This window comes from Emydura macquarii, unplaced genomic scaffold (assembly GCF_026122565.2).
Source record: "Emydura macquarii macquarii isolate MOO-44397 ecotype Brisbane River unplaced genomic scaffold, CSIRO-AGI_Emac_v2 contig_1451, whole genome shotgun sequence".
NCBI lineage: Eukaryota > Metazoa > Chordata > Testudines > Chelidae > Emydura > Emydura macquarii.
In genome coordinates, this window is record NW_027131588.1 from 12,192,147 (window position 1) to 12,209,999 (window position 17,853).

Below are 17,853 nucleotides of genomic sequence, written 5' to 3' on the forward strand. Positions count from 1 at the left end.
CACACCAGATGCAAGAAGTGAGAATCTAAAATGCTTTTCAAAACCCAGCCAGAAAAAGTATCTACTATTAGATGGAAACAGTGACCTATCAAGCTTTTACTGATTTCTAGAGAAATACTTTCTTGCAACACCACTGAGTTTTCAAGGGGTTGGGAGGGAACTGCCCAGTTTTGTGGATAAATCACAGAATTAAAAACAATTTTTCACTGATAGAAATACTATTATAATTGCAGCTGATCTTCATGAGGTCTAGTGGCAATTATAAAGCTTTAATCAGGGATCCAAGAGGATTGTTCTTCGGTTATGCAACACTCAGATTACAGAATTACACTTAACAGTTCTCATCTTCTGATTTTTAATAGTTTCCACCTAGGATACAGCACTTGGTCTTCATTGTTTTTCAAAATGATTACTCACGTACATATTGTACTTAACAAGTCTGAAGTGAGAGATGACCTAGCTAAGAGTGTCAGTGCAGAGCACATACTGCATCTTGGGTGGCTGCCTCGAGAGGACAGAGGATAATACAGACGGTTCCCCTTGTCACCTTCTGTTGTAACATCACTGACCATACTCTAAGCAATAATCAAGTGCTACCACCTTCTGTATCAGTACAATCTGCAAGTCTGATACATGCAATACATCAATTCCACTTTCTGTGTGCCTTTTTTTTTTTTTTTAAAACAACCATTAAATGGATGGATATTTCTGTATTGGAGGAGAGCTGACTGACTACTAAAGGTTACCTATTAAATAGTCATAAGATCAAGGATTTAACCCAAGTTACTATGTAGGGAAAATTGCTACCAGATGTGGCATTACTGTGTTGCTGGTACATTCTTCTTCTTAAATGGAGTAATATTTAAAACTGAAAGCACAATTTTACACTGTCTGACGGGGGCAGAAACAATTTTTTATAGTGGGGGTGCTGAAAGCCATTGAACCAAACTGTAAACCCTGTATATAATAGAAACCACTTCAAGCCAGGGGTGCGGTAGCACTCCCTGCACCTATACTGTCTGAGAGCCCATCTAAACATTAGTTTAGCCTCCCTATCCTAATACCCCATTTAGTTATTAAAGCTCGTTGAAAATTCTCAGATGAAACAGTTTTCTATCAGAAACTGCTGATTTGATTAAATCAAAAAGTTTTGCGGTAACATATTGGGATCCTGGGTCCATGGCTAGAGCTCCTTGGCTCTATGATAATACAAACAACAAATAGAGTGATCATGATATTGGGATCCTGGTCCATGGCTAGAGCTCCTTGGCTCTATGATAATACAAACAACAAACAGAGTCATCATGACTGCCTGTGCAACTCCAAATGTATTTTTTGAAAATTTAATTCTCTTGGTAAAAAATTAATCTACCCAGTTTCTTCCAGATCAGAATTATTTAGCGAAATAAGAGGAACAATGGACATATCTTTTAATATATTTTTTAAAACTATATGAGAACACAGTGATAAGTGTATTTAAGTGGAACACTTACATTTTACCAAATTCTTTGTAAGTCAACTTAAAACTATATATGTATAGGAACTTTTGATAATTATCATCAACATAAGGATGTACATAGGCAGTACACTAAGTGACCTGTTCACATATAAAGAATAAGAATGGTACAAAAATTTATCCTTGAGATGCCTCTCTACTTTAGCACCCACAAGGTACGCCACGTCAAGCACTTCATCATTTTCATTGCCATTTAAAGATGTTATCCCACAGCAATGTCTTCCCATTCATTCATATGGATAATATCACACAGAAATAGTTCATCAAGTCAAAATGGCTGAGAACTTAAAAATTGGACATCAATAGACCCTGAATCCCAGTGACGATTGAATCTGCTGATATTCTGAACTAAAAGAACTCTCAGACATGCTTTTAGCTGTTTACATCACTTTACACTGACTCAACAAACATTCTAGGCTTCAGAGTGACACACAGTGAATCCTGGAATCTTCTTGTATAAATACTTAACAGGTTTCTGATTGAAAAATCAAACATGCACTGAAGTTGTAGAGTTAACTTGACTTTTTGCCTGCGCCAGACAGCATTCAAATTATAACAGTTCTCAGATACTACAGTGATGGTCACAGAATCAATATCTACATGGAATAACCTATGTAGTGTGATGGATACTGACATGTTTAGATAACTCAGTTAATAGTGCGGCTCTATGCTACCCTCCTCCATTGTGACTAGGTGACCTATGCACTAATGGCCCTTGTCATTTAGCTAAAGCACACAAGTCTGGTGCTTTTAGATCTAGAGGTTTTTGGTTCACTCCCACAGGTAACTCAGCCAAAAGTGTCAGTACATTTACAATGAGGCCAATACAAGTTGCCTTCAGTTTTATCGCTCAAGAGCCCTTGACCTTCCACTGACAAGACCCAGGCTTTTACCACTTGATCTCAATAGTCTTGTGGCTGCCATTTTATTGTTTTTCCAGGCCAGCTATTTGAGAAGAGCAGTTACACCTTAGGCTTGTTCTATACTGTAGCTTGTGTTTCTCCCGTCGACTTCCTAACTTCTACTTACCACAGTGTCCCCCTATACTGCACCAACTGGAAATGCCCTCTGGTAGATGCAGCGTTACTCCTTTTGCTGGGGTTGATTAATGCCGTTGACTTCCAGATCGATTGAGCGGGTCTCCACTGCCACTCAATCGATCCCGCAGAATCAATCCGGCAGCGCCAACAGTGCCACCGTCATTGTAGACATACTTAGTGGGCCTAATTTCAACCAGCAAAGGACAATGGTACACACACGTTCAAAATAATGCACTGAGGATAAAAATGCCATGGGGTTTTGGTTCATCATTTTAAGATTTTGGTCATATAGATCAGTTGTGGCATGAATGAAAGTTACAGCAGGTGAATTATGGGCTCCATTCTTGTCGCACACCAATTTCACAATGGTTGAACTCCATTGGTTTCAGAGCTATTCCTCATTAACACTGATAATAAAAATATGGAACTGATTTTTTTTAGGGTTATCTTTTGGTCTAAACACTATTATTTATATTACAGCAGCACTTAAAGGCCTAATCTGACATCAGGACCCCATTGTGCTAGGTGCTGTATGTACACATAGTAAGAGACAGTCTCTGCTGAAGAAAGAGCACAAATACACATGGTAAGCAAAGGACTTTTATGAATGGGGAACCAAGGAACAGAGAGTGACCTGCCCAACGTCACAGCAGAAGCCTGTGGCAGTCATGAATTCAACTCACCCTCTCAATTCCCAATCCTGTAAACCGCCTATGGTATCTTATAATTGTCTAGATATTTTTGCTCAGATGAAGACCATCCCTACTCTCCAAGATCTTGTGATATATGTACAATACTGAATATTTTTCATGCAAGCAATACAAAATAAAATGGAATTCTATATGGGCTGAGGGAGCAGAAATTGATGTTTTAGTACCACCCAGAAACTATGATTTCTCTTTTCTTTTAATCTTAAATTAGTTTTCAACTGGTTCAGATTTAAGAATATTGTCAGTTCGCCTACAGACACACACTGGATGTCATTTTTTCCAATGATTTTGAAAAAATACTGCTACACATGTAACTATACAGTATCAATGAAAATGACAGCTAGCAACAGACAACTGAAAACAGCATTTATAAAAATTAGACACTAATATAATAACAACTCTACATCTGCTAATTTGCAGTTGTATGTGTCCCAGCAGACAACTCACAATGTCTTGCTTCTTTTTAGCTACTTGTTTTGTTGCTTATGTAAGCAATTTTATACTTCTGCACAGCATGCTACATTCTCTTTTGTCTAGTCTTATAAATTACTAGCCACAAAAGCTTTATTCTTAGGGGATTGAAAAATAGACTTGCACACCCTTCATAATTCTCCTTAGTATTATACTTCATTAAGGAGAAGGAAGAAAAATCATAACATGTACTTTATTAAGAAAATAAGAGCTATTTTTCAATGGTGAGGAAATAAACTTGGGAAAGAACCAAGAAGATTATGGTATCTTATAATATTTAGATATTTTTGGCTTAGATGAAGACCTGCATAGTTGATGATTACAGGCACCCTAAACTGTAGGCAATATAAAGAGATAAAACCAGCGCACACAAAACAATGTTCAATTTACTTAACGTAAGATTGAAATTTTACAATATACTATTTGTATATCTAATCTAAAATTGTTTCAATTCCATCAGTGTTTGTGTGAAAGAGGATTCAACTGGAAATGAATTGAAGCAGTATTAATAATATATCTATGGCACAGTGAAGAGATTCATCTCTATAACTAGGCTTTTCATTTAAAATTGAATGTTCTCAATTTTCTAGCTGGTCTGGAGGTTATGTTTGATTTGATCTCACTGCTGCATTGTATTGGTGCTCTGAATTTTATCCTTCAGATATAGAAAAACTTTAAAAAGTCTCTGAGACACATTAGGATACCTGTTTAAAACTCCATTTTACAAACTATAAATGTGTATCTTGACAGAAAAATTCAATAGAGACACAGTGTGGTGTAGTGGAGACAGCATTGGATTGAGACTCAGGAGATCCAAATTTTATGCCCAGTAGAGCTGGGCATTTTTTTTTTTTTTTTTTAAATATCTGATCAGAGAGAGAGAGAGCCCTCCACTCCCAAGATGTGCAATAGCCCTGTGGTAAGGACACTCACCTGGGACACAAGAGACCCAGGTTGAAGTTTCTGATTCAGATCATGGACTTGAACCTCAGTCTCCCGTAGTGCAGGTAGCACTGAGCTACTGGCAATTTCTGAGTGAGCATCTCTTAAATTTCAAGGCCTCAGTTTTGTCCCAGTGAGGAACAAAACCAAATGCCCAAAGCTAAAAAATTTTCATTAAATGGAAATCTTGTTTTCCAGAATACTGTAGCACTGCTATGTGGTTTCGACAATTCACTTCCCTGTGCCTGTTTCCACTTCCAGTTTTGTGCACTTGCAGGGACTGTCTGTCTCTTACAATGCCAAACTCAATGGGTCACTCATGTTGTTTGGGGTCTCTATGTGCTACTGTAATTCAAACAATAAAAAACTAATTAAAATCTATGTACATCATGTAAGAAATAATTTCTGTAGCAATATTATTAGGCTAGCTCCATCTTCTAAATTAGGGGCAATGACTGCATCCTGGATAAAAAGGACACGACTCATCAACTGCAATGTTTATTTAGCATGATATGGTGATTTCTCTAGGTAGGAAATCGCCATAATTTACCAGTGGTCCAAATAGCAAGGTTAATATTCCTCTCGAGAGTTAATTATTCATAAACATAACTGATACAAAACACAAGGAAAACATTTGCTTAGAAGAATAACTTAGTACTCATTCTCTTACCAATGAAAGCAGTTTTGCAAATCTGTGAATATATATTTTTAAATGCCATGCACTGAACAGATAAAAACATTACATTTTGATTTTCCAAAGCATTAATTACATCTAACTTTATTTTTCTGATCTAGTCCCTCTTTTTGAATATTTTTGTTTCTGTTCTCCTACCTGTGGGCTCTTTCATATGTGACTTTCAATCCCAGACTGGAGTTTATATTGACACATCACATTAAGATGTAGCTCCATCTGCTGGGAATGTCTTATGTGGAAGAAGAATGGGATGAGTTTCTAAACTCACACCAGGGGTTTTATGACTGCTGAAGCCAAATTTAAAAAAAAAAAAAAAAAAATTAAAAGGTTATCGTGACAGGTACTAGAAGGAAAGTAGTAAGGACAAGGGGAAGGGAAAAAGTAGAGCTCTAATAAGCTACTTAACAGAGACTACAAGTCTAGCAAATACGTCAATTGAATAGCGATGCAAAAACTCAAAGAGACTAACATATCCTCTGTCTAATCCCACTGGTTTTAGTGGAGTTATACTCAAGGATAAATTTGACCTAGTGTGTGAGCTAATAAGTCCTGAAAAACACAAATTTATAACCTGCCAGTCATATGAAATCATATGATGAGAAAGAGAAAGAAAAATCTTGGTTAAAACAGAGGTAAGTTATTTTAGGCAATTTTATTTTTCAGCAATTTTTCTACTAGCTATGCGTCCTACTGAAATGGGACTTTAAGCATATGCATAACTAACCATGTGAGTAGCGCTACTGCTGTCAATGGGATTATGCAATGCTTGAAATTACACATATGATTATGTACCTTGCTGAGTCTGGGCCTGTATGAGATCACTATGCTTGAGAGCTTGGAAAACCTTTTTCTTAGCAAGAGTTGGAACTAATTAGGGTTGACTGCCACTGTGTAAAGTACTTGAAAAAAGGATAATTTTGCTCCAAGACATGGATAGTCTAAACCGCAGGCTCCTGTTTTCTTCTGTCTGGCAACCCTGTCTTTATTTCATTTGTTGCAGCAGAACTTCATTGGATGTGACCAGTACTTCCTGGGGTCCATGTCTTTGATAAGTGTTGCTGCATTTGTGAAGCCATGCTGTTAATATGCAGTATAGTATTTCAGTAGTCATCTCAATTGATTATTAAAAAGGAAAAGACTGTACAATAAAATCACTAGCGGTCTGCTGCAGAAATTCTTATGAAAAGAATCTGGTTTCCATAAAGTGCCTTTTATTTCTGTAGAAAGCTGCCACAATCAACCAAAAGCATGGGGGCAACAAGTGAACACTAAGTCCTAGCTAAAAACAACAACTCATTTCATCTTCAACATTTCCTAGAATTCCTGACAATTCTTGTTACTATAAAAGTAGCTTCTCTTTGCATTCCAACAACATCTCTCCCAAACACCTCCAACATCTGACAACCAAGTTACACAGAAATTAGAAACAGGCCCAAACCAAAATGCCAGACCATGACACCTTTGAACTTTGAAGAAGTCCAAATCTAGAGCTCTACTGCACTTAGGAAAGCTTAGGTCTTTGCAGTTTCATCTGAAGTCTGGTGCTGTGTCATGTATTTCATAATGATGCTAAGAATAACTGTTTGAGAAAGTGGAACTGGAGTGATGTGACTGGATGGTGCCAATAATGATTTCAGTGCCATTGTAAGAGACTGAATGTTTACTTTTGCTGGCTGTATTAGCTGAAATCCTTTTAATTTAATAGATAAATAGTGTATAGTAGTTGCCCTTAAGAACTTTTGAAATTGCCTTTAAAAGCTAACTGGTGTACTGCAGCATTTGCAGAATTCATTAAGTATAGGGAATATTATAGTAGCATTATCTTGTTATTAAAGGCCAATTTGGATAGTTTTCAATTTATAAAAGAAAAAGATTGAGGCAAATTTGTTTCATCAGTTTCTTCAGATGTGGGTGTCATGAATATTGTCACGTTTGAAGAGTATCTAGTAAATTGAACTTAAATGGTAGGATTTGCTGAAACATTCAGCATCAGTTTAACTCGGTTCTCGCTGAGTTCAGTCAGAGGAAAGTTAGGCCAGGTTAGGTCAAATCATTCAAAAGGGACTCTGAACCCAACCCTAAAAATAGTAGTAATTAACTGGATGGTTACATCTAAAGAAGTATATTATTGGGAGGATAGTCATAGTCAACTATATCTTCCCCCTCTTTCTATATACATAAGATATATGCATAAAAATTGAAAAATAGAAGCTTTAGCTATCTCAGCTTACACATTGTTTATTTAGCTTAACAAAGAAAAGTTTAAGGGGTGACTTGGTCCAGTTTATAAATACCTACTTGGGGAATAAATATTTAACAATGGGCTCTTCAGTCTATCCAAGAAAAGTACCACACAATCCAATGGCTGGAACTGACAAATTCAAACTGGAAACAAGTGTAAAATGTTAACAGTGAGAGTAATTTACTAAGGGTCTTGGTGGCTTCTCCACCATTGACATTTTTTAAATCAAGATTGGATGTTTTTCTAAAGGAGATGTTGTAGGAAATATTTTGGGGAAGTCCTACGGCCTGTGTTATACAGGCGTTCAGACTAGATGATCACAGTGGTCCCTTCTCATCTTGGAATATGTGGTGAAAAAACCCAAAAAACTCTCAGTAGTTTTCTTCAAGGCTCTTGCTGACTTGTGATTTCAAAGCCCAATTGAGTTTTTATTGAATCTGGCCCTATAAAGACATTTAACTAAAACGAATTAGCAGCTGACAGCATAATACATACCCTAACACACATTAAGAAATAAGAGGACAGAGTAGGGCCTATGTGACCAATGGCTCAGATAATCATGTAGAACTGTTGACAAGATGTTCCATTAATAGCCGATTGTCCCTATTTAACTGGCAGCTGTGGTATAGCCAAGGCTCCTGCTGCTTGTAAAGCCTTATTTGAATACACAATGCCAATTACATAGGCTGATCTCTTCAGGACTTCAAAAGGTACCTAGAGGGTGATGCAATTAATTTTATTATGTACTCTGCCTGAAACGCCCTTGAAACTATGAAAAAGTTGTCTAATGTATCTAGAAGGGAAAAAAAAGGCTATGGAGGAAAAAAGCTAATTTGGTAATGGAGCTCACTTTGAGGCATGGAGTGGCAAAGTACTTTTGAAAGTACTCAAGCCAATCATTAGCAGCATTTGAGCTACAAGGATCTGAGAGTTTTGTGACTAGTGTTGGAGTAGGTAGATTGCCTTGACACATTCTTTGGAATCTGCAATGACCAGAGGTTTCATTTGCATTCTGAGTTAGATGTTTAATTATGCCAAGTATCTTGCAATCACAGATTTTCCACCACTCTTCAAACATGCAAAGGGACAAATTACATTTTTATTTCTTTTTTGTTGATTATAAGATATGACTAAGTCCAATTTAATGTGGACACCCACCCACCTAGCCTCCCTCTGCATTTATGTGGATACACAGTTGTGTAGCAGTACTTCATAATTATCTGATACAGTGGGATGAACTCTCTCAAATGCCTTTTTCAAGGCAAAAAAAAAGTTTTCATTAACATTGTGCTTCAAATTACAGTGCAAGCTGCATTTCTTTCTGACACATGCTCATGTCCTAGTGGTCTTAGGCAAGGTTTTTAAAGCTTGTCATTTTACCACAAAGATTAGGCTACCAGTCAGCTGGCATCCTCTTAAAATGGGTTTGTGTAAGTAATTTTATTTAAGACACTAACACAATTGTGAATGAACTTCAAACTTCTGCATAATAATTTTCTTTTTGAGCTAGTTATATTTTAAAACCTTTTCCCCCAGATTTATTCCTGGTTTCCTTTAGCTGTTGCTCAGTAATGGCAGGAAAAAAAGACTATCGATATTAGAGGGAGAACCAGATGATTTAATGGAACACAGAAATCATACTGTATCAGAGTCCATCTAGTTCAGTACCCTATCTCTGACAGTGGCTAGCATCGACTGGCTTAGAAAAAGATACAAGAAACTATTAGTAGCTGGACTACTTTTGCAAAGTTTCCTCCGAATCCCCAATAGTTAGAAGTTGGCATATGTTCTGAAGCATGAGGGTTTATATCCTTTCCCAAACTACTTTAATATTTATTACCATACTTCTAAATATTCTTATCAATAGACAAATTTATCTTCTTGGATCAGATACAACACCAAGAACGCAAGTAATCTAAAACGTATTTTATTCTGCTTTTTTTCTTTCCCCTCCATAACATATAATACAGTTTATGAACATGAATACTCCTTTAAAAACATTATAGTGCTTATTAGAACACGTGTGTATTTGAGGAAGGATATTTAATTCTTCAAGAATTTTTCACATATACCTGGAAATACTGTTATCATTAGGTGATCGGGAAATATAACCACACAACCACCACCAAGATATATTGCTTCTATTTTTCATAGACTCCCATAGAATACGCCAACTCTTTGCCAAAGAATTCAGTTGCTGTCACACATGCCACATGTTCAGGGTGTAGCTGATCGCCATATTTGGAATCAAGAAGGAATTTTCCCCTGGGCAGATTGGCAGAGGCCCGGAGGGGGCTTTGCCTTCCGCTGTAGCATGGGGCCTGTGTCACTTGCGCGTGGATTCTCTGTACCTTGAAGTCTTTAAAACATGATTAGAGGAGTTCAGTAACACTCTATTACAGGAGTGAGTGGGTCTATTACAGGAGTAAGTGGGTGGGTGAGGTTCTGTGGTCTGTGTTGTGCAGTTGGTCAGACTAGATGGGTCCCTTCTGACCTTAAAGTCTATGAGTCTAAGTTGTTATTTCGTGTTATTTTGAATGTTTTGTGGATCTTTTTTTCTTTTGAAGCAAAACATTAAAGACACCATTCATTTTCACCATCATTTTTGGAATTCTCTCCTTAAGTGTGAGTGACTCCTATGATCAGTTTAATGGGGGAAAGTATATTTATTTTAGCTAAAATGTTCAAAGTTGGGCGCCTGAAGCAAGGCACCTATACCCACATTAGGGCATCTAAACAACCAACCTGATTTTCCAGGAGGCTGAGCACTCCCAACTCCCATTGGCTTCAGTGACTCTGGCTGTTTTTATTTAGTTTCTTTACTGTAAGTCCACAGCATCAAAAGAAAATATGGTCCAGTTTCAGAAACAATGTGAATAATGGTGAAAATCACGTCATGGAGTCATCGTAAGAGCATGAGTTGGTGCACACTTGATGGTAGGGCAGAAAGAAGGTTGTATCAGAAAAGACAGCCTACAAGACCTTGTAAGATTAAGTAGTCCCCCATTTTACTACAACTTATTTTATACCTGCCTGCTACAGCTCTGCATAGCATATACACATAGCATACAGCATATACTGCATAGCATTGGCATATACTCAGAGAAGTTAGATTAAAAACATATATTCCTGCAGGAAGCTTGCAGCATAACGCTATTTTGTATCTTAGAATTCAGAGGAATAAACAAGAATCCCAAGAGAGACAAAAGCAGGCTGCTCCTGAAAACAGAGAGGCACAACCTTACTCTACTCTGACTCTCTGAAGGCTGATAGCTGCTGCTACACCCAAATTGCTCACTTCCCTACTGTGTCCCATAGCCTGCAGGCAGCATCAGGAATCCCACCCCTGAAATTTAAAGTGACGGTCTGCAGTTTTAACACAGTTTTCAACACACCACACCTTTCTGCCCTGCAAACCACAGCAAATTATTACAATTGACATTCACTTATAGCACGTTACTCTTTACCTCTTACCTCATTATATTACTTCCGAATTTGGTCCCATGTTCCCAGTGTATTCATTGTTGACTGGAAAAATATGGAACTGTGTGTCCACAGCATCACTGACCTTTGGACTCAGATATTATGGCTAAGGGGACTATATAAGGAGAATGATTTATTTATTTATTAAGCAGCCCCAACCCCACCACCCTCCTTATCCCCCAAAAAGAGAGAGAGAGGAAAAACTTGTTGGAAACTGCTTTCAAACAGTTTTACTCCCTCGGTTGTAACACAATTGTACCCATGTTCAAAAGTGTTACAAACTGTGTTATAATCATATTCACAGACAATACTAGGGTAAAGACTTGAGCCAAAGATCAGCTTTAACAAAATGCTATCTGCAATGGAGCACACCAACATTCTCGTTAGCATAACTGTGCTCAACCGGTGTTTAGAAGATGGCTATAGCTTCCTTGAACTGCTTACTTCCGTGCAGACAAGGTCTAAATATTACTGGCGGGCACTAAAACAAGTGTCACATAAACAGGGATTTTTGCAGTGCAATTCTTTTTCTCCTTTCAGTAAGTTCAACCCCCCCAGAGAGCTGTGGGATTCTGCCATAGAATCTGTTTCTAAACTGCCATAGAAAAACGGGGCCCTTGAGCAAAGACACCTCTCACATGAAAATGCTTCATTTTCACTTCTAAACAGCACATAAGACAAGACCTTTATCATGCAGGTTGACATCAAGGTGCAGCATGTTTCAGAGAGAGAAGCAGCCTACAGCCACGGTGTTACAAAGGCAGAAATATCAATGAACTTTTTTTTTTTTTTTAAAGTATTTCTAAAAACTTGCATCTGAGTCTATGTCCTTAGTTATTTATATCATTCAAATATATGCAAATTTGTGTTTGTAGGAGCAAATGACTTCAGGTAAAATTGTTTAAAACAGCTCAGACTATTTTGAGTGTTATGCTACGTGATGAATACAGCCTCATGCCACTGCAATGTTATATACACATTAACACATTTTACTTCTTTTAAGCATTGATTCGAGCAATTCAAGAGTCCAAAGTCTTTTTGACCTTACCGTAAGGGAAAGTGAATTTTGTTTTCGTTACACTGCTTCAGTCAGGAGATGTGCTTGTAGTCCAAGGAGCAGAGGTCTACATTTTGAAACAATCTCCAAAGGATTTCCTATTAGGAAACAAAGACATCTTAATAACTACGGCTAAGCCCTTTAGCTTTTCCCTCACTTCTAGTTTCTTAACAGGTCCCTATCCTTTGCCTTTTCTGTCCCATTACTAATGTGTACAATAAGCAGTTGCATTCATTGATACTACCAGCGCATGGCTCTCTCTCTCTCTCACACACACACACACACACACACACACGGTAGAAGACATGTGTAATACACTTGAAGTTGCACAAGCACTTCCATTTTAATACCCAGTTATCATTTGCTTATACCTTTCACCTACCAGGCTGGAATATATACTTGCTTAAGATGAATTATTTTGAGAGTTTGAGCAAATCCAGTACTCACATATATTAGATTGTACATCCAAACCTCAAACTTTCCTGCTCTTGTGCATATCCATTAAGATACACTCTAATTACATATCATTCATCCTATAATACATATTTTTCTAATATATTGGACACAAAATAATATTATACACTGCTACGTGTGTATGTCAGATGAAACAAACAACCCCTTCTTTTTAAACTATGACTGCAGAAGGTTGTAGTAGGGGAATATCCATTAACAAATTTAAAAGACAAAGAAATACACAGTAAAGGCAACCACTGTGAGGATAACCTGTACTTTAATGAATCAGGTGCTTCTAGAGGGAACAGAAGGATTATGCCACTGGCCAGCAATAGAAAAATTCTGCAGGAGGAGGAAATCAGTTTTTTCAGTGGTCTAGTCACTATTAACACTGGAGCTGATTTTTTATAATTTTTCTCCCCTCTGATTTTTCTTCTTTTTAGTTTAAAAATTTCATCAACATTTGAAAGAGAGTCAACGAGCTCTATTCAATACCGCAGGGGAGCTGTGGTTGTCTAGGAAAACCCCAAATTATTAGAATTGTTTTTAAGTAACTGCTAACACCCTTCTTGCAAAATGATCAGAGGGATAAATATTTTCGCCTACTACAGATTAGGGTCTGTGCCTTCACAGACCAGGATACAAATCAATTGTCATATTAAAGGCTCCACATTCCAATGTGGATTCACAATCATACAATTTCCCTCTTCAAGCCCCCAACACCACATTAGACCCAGGGACATTTTTCCCCCTATCGTAACACCTGAACTTCCCTTTGGATCAACAGGTCTCCTTTCCAATTAACACTCATTCTCTTTTTAAATATTAATTCAATCTAGTTATTCATTTAAAAAAAAAAAAGCAGACTCAATACTAAGCTATATTAGCAATCCATTAGCTCTGGTACGTCAGTGACCTAAAGCCTTTGGTAATTGACAGCATAGTTCCTCATTAAGTCTGTCTTCTTCTTTAGTATATACAGAAATGATGAAATTCTGCCCATCTAATTACCTAATAAAATGCACACAGTGAATAAAAAACTATGATGCAGTCCCACATGTATCTACATACTTAATATTTGTCCATCTGTAAGTGTGTGTGTCCGTGAGCAGTGTATGCCCACTCTTTTTTGATTCTTGCACTTTGGACAGTTCCATTCAACTCTGCCAAAGGTTCAGTGTTACCATTACTAAAGCCATCTTATTGTATACACAAATGACTAACACACTACTGTGCCCCTAAGAACACTACAAACCAAACAGGATATAATTTTAGACGGATGGGCCAGAATTTAAAGCTGCAGTAAATATGTATGCATATTGGAAAGAGTTCTTCTACAAATCAGTCCTTCAGAAGTTGATGAATATAACACACCAAGAGGTGCCTTTTATACATGCTGGCTCTATGTTTCACTCCTGGCTTTTCCCACCTGAACACTTTCACGTCACTCCTCTCTCTTCAGGAATACGGCCACTCCTGAAGAGGACACATGCTTTTGTTTCTAATGAACAGCACGCTTTGCTCTCAGCATTTCTATCATATCACACACATGCAGCATTCAAAAGCACAAAAGAATGGGCAAGAGTATAACCAGACAATAAGACAGGACATTACTAGTGTTATTGGAGGATAATGATGCTCATGGTGGTGTATATAAAGCAATAAATGGCCCAGTATTGTGTGAGCATTGAAGCAAAGTTGATGCATTTGATTAGTGCAAAAGCAATTACTACAAATATATTTGGCCAATATGAACATTCCTATTAGGGTTTTTTTTTAAATTGAGAAAATCATAACATTAAAAGTGCATCATTTTCTCTGACAATCTAAATGTGCTGTAGTGCGTCTAGACTGGATTTTACTTTTTGGTGCATGATTAAGAAAAACTGAGTGGTGGTGGCTGTAAAGTGAATAATTGTCCAAGGATTTTTTAAAGTAAATAATTGATTAAATAACCTATGAAGAAATGATTCTATGTGACTGGATAAGTATAGTATCAATTAACTAGATTCATGGAGTGTTTATGCCCCTTGTAGATTAAAATTAACATCCTAGTTTTCTGTTTTGAATTCATATCATATAAGGTACAATATCAGGACCTCAGTGAGAAAATTAATGTAATGTAATATCAGCATGCCTACATGGCTGATAACTAAAGGGCTGATACTGTATTGCATACAGCACAGAATTCTGCCACCCTTCACCCGCCTTCATGAAGGAAGTCAAGTTGGAGTGTTGTAAGTTAAGATGGGATTTACTACATGATGTTCACTGGGGTTGAACTGTCCTTGGGGTTCACTGTCCTTGGCTCTTTCCTCTGTTAGTCTCCATTCACTCCCCTGGATTTCAGTTATTGCCTTTATACTGATGAACCTAGCCTATAAAGCTGGTCGAAAAACTGACATTGTTTTCCAGCAGAAAAATGCCTTTTTTGTCAAAACAGAAATGGTTTATGAAAATATATCGGTTTTGATCAAATTTGGTAAGGAAGGTTTCTCAGGTCCAGGATACGAGAAAGGAGTTTGGGTACTCAACTGAGATATGGGAAACCCTATATACAAGTTCTTTCTCTGCCTGATTCAGAATAAGGATTTGAATGTGGTCTCTCACATCACAGATGGGTGCCCTAACCAGTAGGCTATTGGTGATTCTGGCATGGGTGGGGACTCTCGTTTTTCCTCAATATTTCAAAACATCGTTTTTATTTCACAGTGGACCAAGAACAAATTTCAAACCTCAAAAGTTTCTCACAAAATGGAATTGCTGTTTTCCAGTCAGCCCAATTAATCTATAGCACTGGCTCTTTCCCTCCTTTACAGTCCCTTTCTGATACCCCCTACCCATTTCCTCATTGTTCTGATTATGAAGTTCTCATTTTCCCCTCTTAAAATGGTCTTCCTTCACATCCCCATCCAATTCCTCTAGTGACAATAACTCTGTCCTTCCATTAACCCAGACTGAGAACCTTAGTAGTGAGTGGGCAGTTATTTATTTATTTATTTTTTACAATCATGCTACTTTTTCCTTCATATCCACTCTCTCATCAAATCCTGTCACTTCTCCCTCTTAACACTTCCAAAAACATACCCCTTACCTTCTAAATCTACTGCTGAAATTCTCAACATGACCACATTTTCTCACTTACACTACGTACTTTGCCCTATGTTCTGATCAACTCTCCTATCTGTGACCCCCTCCTCCTTGCACATGCACACAGGTCTTGAGTCACTCCACTTATTTTATGTCTCATTCTGCATCATAAGCATTTATAAAAAGACACTTATCACCACAGTATCTAATCACTGCGCCTGAAGTAAAAGCATATTGAGATCTACCTGGAGGATTGGAGGAGGGAGACAGTACATCAGAGAGTCAATTCTCTGCCTTTTTCTGGGTGTAATCAGGACCCGTATTTTGATTATGAGGCTAGCTGAATTTGCTTTGGTTAGGGCACTTTGTGGAATAAGAGGTGAGTCTTGCAGTGTGACCTGAGGATGGTAAAGGAAACATGCTTCCTTATCTTCACTGGGAGGGTGTTCCAGAGTCTTGGGCCTACTCATCAGGAGGTTCTGCTGGCTGTACCTTCAAGTCTACATCTAAGTTTGAATGAACAAACAATCCATGTTTGAACACCACCTGCCATGGATTGTTCCTGAAGTAAACCAGCCTTTGAAATACAAAGCTAATCTATAGAGAGCTTTGTATAAAATTCCAAAATCTTTAAACTGATCTTCATTTTCAAGGCTCCTACCTACAACCTCAGCTCTCTTTGTTACATCTTTGACTATGATCTGTGCTCGGTCATCAATGCTTGCCTTCTTCTCATATTTCCCCCTCCCTATTATATATTCCCCATGTGTGCTACATTCCTATTTCTTCAGCACACCTAGTAATCACCCCTTTTACATCATCAATTCTAAAACATGTTCTGCACCAATCCTTCCATCTTCAGCCATCCACTTTGCCCGACAGCCTTTCTTGTTCTTTAACTCTATTTACTCTGTAGAATTTAATTGACAAAATCCATGGTACTCACTGGACACATTCTAAACATAACACCTAATCACTCAAATTTTAACGCTGCATCCTCTTCCCTTCTCTATCATCTATACTTTGATTGTTTAGATTGTATGGTCTTCAGGTCACGGACCTTGTCCTCTTATACTTCTACAACTGACCAACCATAGCTTTGATGTTATATAAACTAATAAAATCTAGGAAACTTGTTCTGTTTTATCCTGGTTTTACTAGCTAGACTGAGAAACTACTCAACAGGTTAGAATGGGAAACCAAGCAGAATTAGTTTCCTATTCTAATCATTAAGTAGTTTATACCAACTTCCCTAACAAGAAAACTGTCATTATATTACCAGTTCATCATTATACTTATGTATTTTTTGGAAATAAGATAGCTTTGTGCTACTGTGTACTTAGAACGGGAATTTTTCACACCAGAGTGGATGATTACTTTTATGACACGTAATGTGTAGAGCTGGTCAGGAATTTTCAGACAAAATGTTTTCTCCATTGGAAAATAGTCATTCATTGAAACTGAAATAGTTAGTGGGAAAGGATCAGTTTTGACAAAATCTCACAATTTGAAAATGTTTGAGTAAAGTTTTGCAATTGTTAAAATGTCCCATTTTAACATTTTTTTAATCAAAGTTTCATTTTCCAGTTCAAAATGTCTTTAACAACATTTTTTTTGTTATCCTCTTACTATAGATTATTTTTTTAAGGTTTAAATCATGGGAAAAACATTTCAATTGACCCAATAATCCAAAAAGTGTTTTGGATTATCTGTTCAAAATCTCACACTCATTGGACAGAAAATAGTTTTCCACCTCGCTCTAGTACTGTGCTATTTGCTGGATCTACTAGTGCTATAAATGAGGCTGAATTGATCAAATTTGGATGAACATTGAAAATCTTTTTTTAAAAAAATGAGGCAATCTATGACATCACATCCACTGTTGACCATCCACAGTTCAAGCTCTCCTGGTTTTGATGGGAGAATAGCACATTAATTCTATTTTGGAGATCCTTCTCCCCTATCAGTACCTGTGTTTTTGCATGAAAGGAGAAAATTTGGACCCTTGTTTGTACTGACAAATACATGCTACAGAGCTAGCTCCATAGTCACCCTTTTAAAATGTTATTCTACTAGCTAGTGATGATGCCCAAATGAAGGATGAGTGATTGAGAAGTGCAGTGCCAAAAAGCAAAACAAGAATGAGGCCAGTTAA

General features: G+C 37.3%; 1 protein-coding gene across 10 annotated transcripts in view; it reads right to left on the bottom strand.

Annotated features, from left to right (window-relative positions):
- The window catches only part of LINGO2 (leucine rich repeat and Ig domain containing 2), an 805,515-nt gene that overhangs the window by 492,777 nt on the left and 294,885 nt on the right, over positions 1-17,853 (bottom strand). For all 10 annotated transcript variants that reach the window (XR_010920756.1, XR_010920755.1, XR_010920754.1 and 7 more), the window contains one exon: positions 12,147-12,253. The gene's annotated coding sequence lies outside the window, so the exon portion shown is untranslated. The remainder of the gene's footprint in view (positions 1-12,146; positions 12,254-17,853) is intronic.